The following is a 9,095-nucleotide window of genomic DNA, read 5'->3' as shown; positions in this document are numbered from 1 at the left end:
TCACCCTCCTGATATCAAACTATCCTACAAAATTTCAGTCATCAAAACAGTATGGTACTGGCACAAAAACAGACACACAGATGAATGGAACAGGATAGAGAGCCCAGAAATAAACCCACACTTATATAGGCAATTAATCTACACCAAAGGAGGCAAGAATATACAATGGAGGAAAAGACAATCTCTTCAGCTACATGCAAAAGAATGAAACTGGCCTACTTTGTTACACCATGAACAAAAATAAACTCAACATGGATTAAAGACTTAAATGTAAGACCTGAGACCACAAAATTTGTTGAAGAAAACACAGGCAGTAAACTCTTTGACGTTGGTATTAGTATTATTTTTGGGGTCTGTCTCCTCAGGCAAGGGCAAGAAAAACAAAAATAAACAAATAGGACTGTATCATCCGAAAAAACATTTTGCACAGTGAACAAAACCATCAACAAAACGAAAAGTCTGCCTACCGAATTGGAGAAGATATTTGCAAATGATATATCCAATAAGGGGTTAATATCCAAAATATATAAAGAACTCATACAACTCAATAGCCCAAAACTAAACAATCCAATTGTAAAAGTGGGCAGAGGACCTGAATCGACATTTTTTCCAAAGAAGACATAGAGATGGTAGACAGACACATGAAAAGATGTTCAACATCAATAATCACCAGGAAAATGCAAATCAAAACCATCATGAGGTATTAGCTCACACCTGTCAGAATAGCTGTTATGAAAAAAAACACAAATAATAAATGTTGGTGAGGTTGTGGAGAAAAGGGAACCCTTGTGCACTGTTGATGGGAATGTAAATTGGTGTAGCCACTATGGGAAACAGTAGGGAGGTTCCTCAAAAAATTAAAAATAGAACTACCATTTGATCCAGCAATTCTGCTTCTGGGTATTTACCCAAAGAAAACAAAAACACTAACAGGAAAAAAAATATGCACTCCTGTGTTCATTGCAGCTTTGTTTACAATAGCCAAGATATGGAAGCAACTTATGCGTCCATCAACAGATGAATGGATAAAGAAGATGTTGTGTATATATACAATGGAATATTATTCAGCCATAAAAAAGAATGAAATCTTGCCATTTGTGACAACATGGATGGACCCTGAGGGTATTATGCTAAGTAAAATAAGTCAGACAGAGAAAGACAAACACAAAAAATGAAAGAAATATTTCACTTACACGTGGAATCTAAAAAACAAAACAAATGAGCAAACATAACAAAACAGAAACAGACTCATAGATACAGAGAACACGTGGGTGGTTGCCAGAGGGGAGGGGGGTGGGGGTTGGGTGAAATGGGTGAAGGAGATTAACGGGTCCAAAGTTCCAGTTGTAAACTAAATAAGGCATGGGGATGTAATGTACAGCACAAATATAGTCAATAATACGGTAATAAGTTTGTATGGGGACAGATGGTAACTAGACCTATCCCAGTGATCGTTTCATAATATATTTAAATGTCGAATCACTCTGTTGTACACCTGAAACTCACATAATATTGTACGTCTGCTATACTTCAGTAACAAAATAATGTTCTATAGGTAAAAAGAATGAGAAATCATCAAGTTCTTCAGATTTCAGTCTATAATGGTATCATGGCACATAATCATGTTAGTTTAAATAAACCCATACAACTTCACTAAATTTACTCCATTATACATAAAATAATACTTCAATTAAAAAAAAAAGTAGTGGTATCTCAGGTATTGAAGATCCAAGCTGTGAAAAATTGAAAGATTTCATATGCGATGATCTCAGTTTTGAAAACTTGACTCTGGCGTCACCAGAAATGCACTTTAGCCTGTTGTGGCTTCCTTCTGCTATCTTCTTGGGAAAGACTTGCTGTCTTACATCTTTCAAAGGGTCCTGGGTAATGCTAATTGTGGGGGTTACTTGGTGTGTGCTGGGTCCTGACCCTGTTCTAAACCCGTTCCCTGTGCTTACTTGCTTCATCATTACAGCACCCCTATGACACAGGGATTACCACTAGTTCCAGTCGCAGATGAGGAAACCGACTTGTGAAAGTGTCGAGATTTTCCCAAGACCACACATCGGGCCAGTGGGGCACATCATACCAGCAGGAATTAAAGCAATTAACTAATTGCAAAGCTACATTCTTTCACATTTGAGTCCAAAGGCACTTTGTGCCACCAGTTTGAACCCATTTGAGATGTAGTAGTGATTCAAAGTCCTGATCGACTTTGTCCTCTAGAAATGTTTGGTTCCCATGGAGACGTTTGCTGGCTTAAGGTTCTTGAGTAAAGCGGTTTGCCATCTTGTTTCTTTTCTCCTGTGGGTACAACAACTTGACACCTACCTCACACCTGGCAGCCAGGCCAGGGCAGGAGCCGGGAGAGAAGGCCATGGCTGGAGCATCCCTAACCTGCAGCCCAGCCACAGCCAGAGGAACACACCATAGATGAGGTGGGCTGCCTCCCCTGATGGCTCAGACCTGAAGAAGAAGCATCCGTGTCCTGAGGTAGTAAATAAGGGAGCCCCCCCGTGCCCAGACGTCCAGGACAGTGGCTGGGAAATAGCTCCTCTCCCTCCCTCTCTCTCTCTCTCTCTGTCTCTTTCTCTCTCCCTCTCTTTCTGGTACTTTAGTATTTGATATGGCTGTATTTAAATATGTTTGTAAGAATTGCAGAAGACCTAACAATATTATAGAAAGCTTGGAAACAAAGTATTAAAAATTGGTCCGGGGTTTCCCTGGTGGCGCAGTGGTTAAGAATCTGCCTGCCAATGCAGGGGACACAAGTTCGATCCCTGGTCCGGGAAGATCCCACATGCTGCGGAGCAACTAAGCCCGTGCACCACAAGTACTGAAACCCATGCGCCTAGAGCCCGTGCTCCACAAGAGAAGCCACCGCAATGAGAAGCCCGCGCACCGCAACAAAGAGTAGCCCCCGCTCGCCGCAACTAGAGAAAGCCCGCGTGCAGCAATGAAGACCCAACACAGCCAAAAATAAATAAATAAATTTATTAAAAAAATAAAAATTGGTCAACAACTTGAATACTGTAATTGGTCACAAAATCTGTCAGTTGCCTCCCTCTTCTAATAAGAGGGCTCTGGCCGGGAGCTGAAGAATCTGCTGCAGTCTATCTCCTCCAATTCTCACCTGGAGAGACCACCTGGGCTATTCAGGAAGATGCCAGGAAGGTATGGCTGTGGATCCCCTGCCCTGTCACCCTGTCCCACAGCCCAGCCACTGCTGGTGGAAGACGTTCCAGGTGTGGGCGCAGCTGTACGGGTCTCAATGTCCAAAGGCTTCTCTGTGAGAATTTCCCAACAGCAACAGTGGGGCTGGGATACTTGTGCGGGAGCCAAGCCCTGACCTAACGGTAGGTACATTTTCCGATGGCCTGGCCACCAGCACCAGGGAGGCAAAGGGACGTGCCAGTGGTAACCAAGAAGAATCCAGTTTCTGCTGCAGAATCGTGAACAACACTGGCTTCCAATCAATTAATTTAGACTATTTACTCGCTGGGCCACGTTTTCCCCACAGCATGAAAAGGCCTGGCTGGCTTGTTGCGTCTCAGCGACTTGCGACACAACGTCCTCTGTGTCTGGCCCAGCTCCGCACCGAGAACTGTGGCCTGTCCCACCTGCTTGGAGCAACTTCTGGAGATTGGCTGCCTTCTGGTTCACGTGCCTCTTCTGGGTTCCTAAATGGTCTGTATATTCCCCAAAGTTCATGGACCTGTAGAGAAGGGTCATTCGTTGGGCTCCTGTAGCACTTGGGGGGTGTGTGTGTGTGTGTGTGTGTGTATGTGTGTGTGTGTGTGTGTGTACACAGAGATGGTAGCACACTTATATGGCAACAAACTCATTTGTTTCTGAACCTGTCTCTCATGTAGGCTGAGGCTCTCGAGGATGGGCTGTGCTTTATTCACCTGCACATCCCAACATCCAGCCCAGGACCCAGAAGCTGCTCATGGACACGAGTGGAGTGACCGAATGATGACTGTGAAATAAATGCACCACCTCCATGGACTATACCTGAATGCCACTGTTTCATAAACCAGCACATATTATGTATGGAAGTAGGTGAAAATCAACCTAATGATAACATTTATAACATAAAATTGTGATGTATTTTTAAAAAATCCATATTTCTCCCCTTAAAAGTACAAAATAACTGCCTGATGTGTGAAAACCAAATCCTGCTACATGTCTACACTGTATTCTGGTCTGCCATAGAGTGATCAAAATTCTGTAAAAAATTATGACTCAGAGTCTAGTTCACAGAAAAATGGTCAAAGTGATATCACTAAGGGGCAAGAAATGACAAAAGGGAGAATTTATTTTAAGAATGAAAAGAAAACAACAGTGATGCTCTTTAAAATCCATCCACTAAGCATTGATATCGTGTTTTCAGAGTCGGGGAAATGGACTCTTAAGACATAATTTTTATATCAGGGTGTTGTTGTTTTTTTTTTTTACTGTTTTCCCCTTTCTTTCCTTTTCATCTTAGGTGCAAACTAGAAGCTTCCACCGGCCCTCATTTCTTTGTTGGGGTCAGAGCGGCGAGGGAGGTTTGCAGGAAAAGCTGGGGTCTGCTGTCTAACCCACATGTGCCTTGGCCTCTTGCCGACATTCCTTTTCTCCATGATTGGCTGGTGTGGGGATGAAGCTGCCACATCTGCACGATTCCCTGTATTCTCTCCTCAGGCCTCGGGTTGGGGGGCCTGGCCCCAGGCAGGAGGCCCCCAGGTTGGTACATTAAAATGTGTATAATATCACTGGTTCCCAACACAGTATTAAAATGTAATTTCCTGCAGACCCCAGAGGACAAGGCAAGGAAAGGGAAGGGATGGAGTGGGGGACTGTCCCTGGGTCCAGACAGCTGCTTGTTTATCACACCCGCCCTCAGAGAACTTCTAGGGAAACCTAGGAGCTTCCCAGGCCTGGCTACTAGGGGGGCTCTGGGGAGGGCACCCACTCCCACCCCTTCCACCTGGTCACTGGAAAATTCCAGATTCCCTCCCAGGTCCCGGACGGATAGCTGTCTGCTGGGCCTGTGACGCTGGGGCCACAGCTCACCTTCCTCCTGGCTTGTGAGAGGGCTGCCTGCTGCCAGGCCAGAGCCAGAGCTTGTTCCTGTCCCCATCCCTGGGGTGCCCACCATGACTCAGTGCTGGCCACAGGGCAGGATGGATGCCAGATGGGCGGCAGGGCCCAGGGCGAGATTCCAGAGTCTGTACCCATTTCAACCAGAGCAGGAGTCAGGCCTTCAGCTGCAAAAAAGTGAGGACACCCCTGCAGTCTCCAGCTTCCCTGAGGCTGAGGCCAGAGTGCCTCCATGGGCCTCTGTGCGGGGGGATGTTATCTTCTGGGTGCAGTCACGCCCGGGAGGGGCGGGGGGCTGGGGTTTCCGTTTAACCACTGTCCATCACCAACCACACAGAGGGCTGCTGAGAAAAGGAACCATGAAAATGATTGCTTAAAGTTATGCTTGGTTCATGGAGCCCAAAGAACTATGATTTCAGAAACATTCTTATCGGGCTAATATATATGTTTTTTAACATCTTTATTGGAGTATAATTGCTTTACAATGGTGTGTTAGTTTCTGCTGTATAACAAAGTGAATCAACTATACATATACATAGATCCCCATATCCCCTCCCTCTTGCGTCTCCCTCCCTCCCACCCTCCCCATCCCACCCCTCTAGGTGGACACAAAGCACCGAGCTGATCTCCCTGTGCTATGCGGCTGCTTCCCACTAGCTATCTATTCTACATTTGGTCGCGTATATATGTCCATGCCACTCTCTCACTTCGTCCCAGCTTACCCTTCCCCCTCCCCGTCTCCTCAAGTCCATTCTCTATGCCTGTGTCTTTATTCCTGTCCTGCCCCTAGGTTCTTCAGAACCACTTTTTTTTTTTACATTCCATATATATGTGTGAGCATATCATATTTGTTTTTCTCTTTATGACTTATTTCACTCTGTATTACAGACTCTAGGTCCATCCACCTCACTACAAATAACTCAATTTCATTTCTTTTTATGGCTGAGTAATATTCCATTGTATACATGTGCCACCTCTTCTTTATCCATTCCTCTGTCGATAGACACTTAGGTTGCTTCCGTGTCCTGGCTATTGTAAATAGAGCTGCAGTGAACATTTTAGTGCATGATTCTTTTTGAATTATAGTTTTCTCAGGATATATGTCCAGTAGTGGGATTGCTGGGTCGTATGGTATTTCTATTTTTAGTTTCTTAAGGAACCTCCATACTGTTCTCCATAGCGGCTGTATCAATTTACATTCCCACCAACAGTGCAAGAGGGTTCTCTTTTCTCCACACCCTCTCCAGCATTTACTGTTTGTAGATTTTTTGATAATGGCCATTCTGACTGGTGTGAGGTGATACCTCATTGTAGTTTTGATTTGCATTTCTCTAATGATTAGTGATGTTGAGCGTCCTTTCATGTGTTTGTTGGCAAACTGTATATCTTCATTGGAGAAATGTCTCTTTAGGTCTTCTGCCCATTTTTAGATTGGGTTGTTTGTTTTTTGATATTGAGCTGCATGAGCTGCTTGTAAATTTTGGAGATAATCCTTTGTCAGTTGTTTCTTTTGAAAATATTTTCTCCCATTCTGAGGGTTGCTTTTCATCTTGTTTATGGTTTCCTTTGCTGTGCACAAACTTTTAAGTTTCATTAGGTCCCATTTGTTTATTTTTGTTTTTATTTCCATTTCTCTAGGAGGTGGGTCAAAAAGGATCTTGCTGTGATTTATGTCATAGAGTGTTCTGCCTATGTTTTCCTCTAAGAGTTTGATAGTGTCTGGCCTTACATTTAGGGCTTTAATCCATTTTGAGTTTATTTTTGTGTATGGTGTTAGGGAGTGTTTTAATTTCATTCTTTTACATGTAGCTGTCCAGTTTTCCCAGCACCACTTCTTGAAGAGGTTTTCTTTTCTCCACTGTACATTCTTGCCTGCTTTATCAAAACTAAGGTGGCCGTATGTGCGTGGGTTTATCTCTGGGCTTTCTATCCTGTTCTGTTGGTCTATATTTCTGTTTTTGTGCCAGTACCATACTGTCTTGATTACTGTAGCTTTGTAGTATACTGTGAAGTCAGGGAGCCTGATTCCTCCAGCTCCACTTTTATTTCTCAAGATTGCTTTGGCTATTCGGGGTCTTTTGTGTTTCCATACAAATTGTGAAATTTTTTGTTCTAGCTATGTGAAAAATGCCACTACTAGTTTGATAGGGATTGCACTGAATCTGTAGATTGCTTTGGATAGTATAGTCATTTTCATAGTGTTGATTCTTCCAATCCAAGAACACGGTATATCTCTCCATCTGTTTGTATCATCTTTCATTTCTTTCATCAGTGTCTTATAGTTCTCTGCGTACAGGTCTTTTGTCTCCTTAAGTAGCTTTATTCCTAGGTATTTTCTTCTTTTTGTTGCAATGGTAAATGAGAGTGTTTCCTTCATTTCTCTTTCAGATTTTTCATCATTAGTGTATAGGAATGCAAGAGATTTCTGTGCATTAATTTTGTATCCTCCTACTTTACCAAATTCATTGATTAGCTCCAGTAGTTTTCTGGTAGCATCTTTAGGATTCTCTATGTATAGTATCATGTCATCTGCAAACAGTGACAGCTTTACTTCTTCTTTTCTGATTTGGATTCCTTTTATTTCCTTTTCTTCTCTGATTGCTGTGGCTAAAACTTCCAAAACTATGTTGAATAAGAGTGGTGAGAGTGGGCAGCCTTGTCTTGTTCCTGATCTTAGTGGAAATGGTTTCAGTTTTTCATCATTGAGAACGATGTTGGCTGTGGGTTTGTCATATATGGCCTCTATTATGTTGAGGTAAGTTCCCTCTATGCCTATTTTCTGGAGGGCTTTTATAATAAATGCATGTTGAATTTTGTTGAAAGCTTTTTCTGCATCTATTGAGATGATCATATGGTTTTTCTCCTTCAGTTTGTTAATATGGTTTATCTTCACATTGATTGATTTGCGTATATTGAAAAATCCTTGCATTCCTGGGATAAACCCCACTTGATCATGCTGTATGATCCTTTTACTGTGCTTTGGATTCTGTTTGCTAGTATTTTGTTGAGGATTTTTGCATCTATGTTCATCAGTGATATTAGCCTGTAGTTTTCTTTCTTTGTGACATCTTTGTCTGGTTTTGGGAGAGTTTAAGAACGATGACTGTTAGCTCTTCTCTAAATGTTTGATAGAATTCACCTGTGAAGCCATCTGGTCTGCACTTGTTTGTTGCAAGATTTTTAATCACAGTTTCAAATTCATTACTTGGGATTGGTCTGTTTATATATTCTGTTTCTTCCTGGTTCAGTCTCGGGAGCTTATACCTTTCTAAGAATTTGTCCATTTCTTCCAGATTGTCCATTTTTTTGGCATAGAGTTGCTTGTTGTCGTCTCTTAGGATGCTTTGTATTTCTGTGGTGTCTGTTGTAACTTCTCCTTTTCCATTTCTAATTTTATTGATTTGAGTCCTCTCCCTCTTTTTCTTGATGAATCTGGCTAGTGGTTTGTCAATGTTGTTTACCTTCTCAAAGAACCAGCTTTTAGTTTTATTGATCTTTGCTATTGTTTCTTTGTTTCTATTTCATTTATTTCTGATCTGATCTTTATGATTTCTTTCCTTCTGCTAACTTTGGGTTTTGTTTGTTCTTCTTTCTCTAGTTACTTTAGGTGTAAGGTTAGATTGTTTATTTGACAGTTTTCTTGTAGGCTTGTATAACTATAAACTTCCCTCTTAGAACTGCTTTTGCCACACCCCATAGGTTTTGGATTGTCTTGTTTTCATTATCATTTGCCTCTAGTTATTTTTTGATTTCCTCTTTGGTTTCTTCAGTGATCTCTTGGTTATTTAGTAATGTATTGTTTAGCCTCCATGTGTTTGTGTTTTTTACGTTTTTTCCCTGTAATTGATTTCTAATCTCATAGCGTTGTGGTCAGAAAAGATGCTTGATATGATTTTAATTTTCTTAAATTTACTGAGGCTTGATTTGTGACCCAAGATGTGATCTATCCTGGAGAATGTTCCGTGTGCACTTGAGAAGAAAGTGTAATCTGATGCTTTTGGATGGAATGT

The sequence above is a fragment of the Hyperoodon ampullatus genome, assembly GCF_949752795.1.
Source record: "Hyperoodon ampullatus genome assembly, chromosome: 5".
In the NCBI taxonomy this organism is placed as follows: Eukaryota; Metazoa; Chordata; class Mammalia; order Artiodactyla; family Ziphiidae; genus Hyperoodon; species Hyperoodon ampullatus.
The sequence above is the reverse complement of the archived record's forward strand: the minus strand, read 5'-3'. Positions refer to the sequence as shown.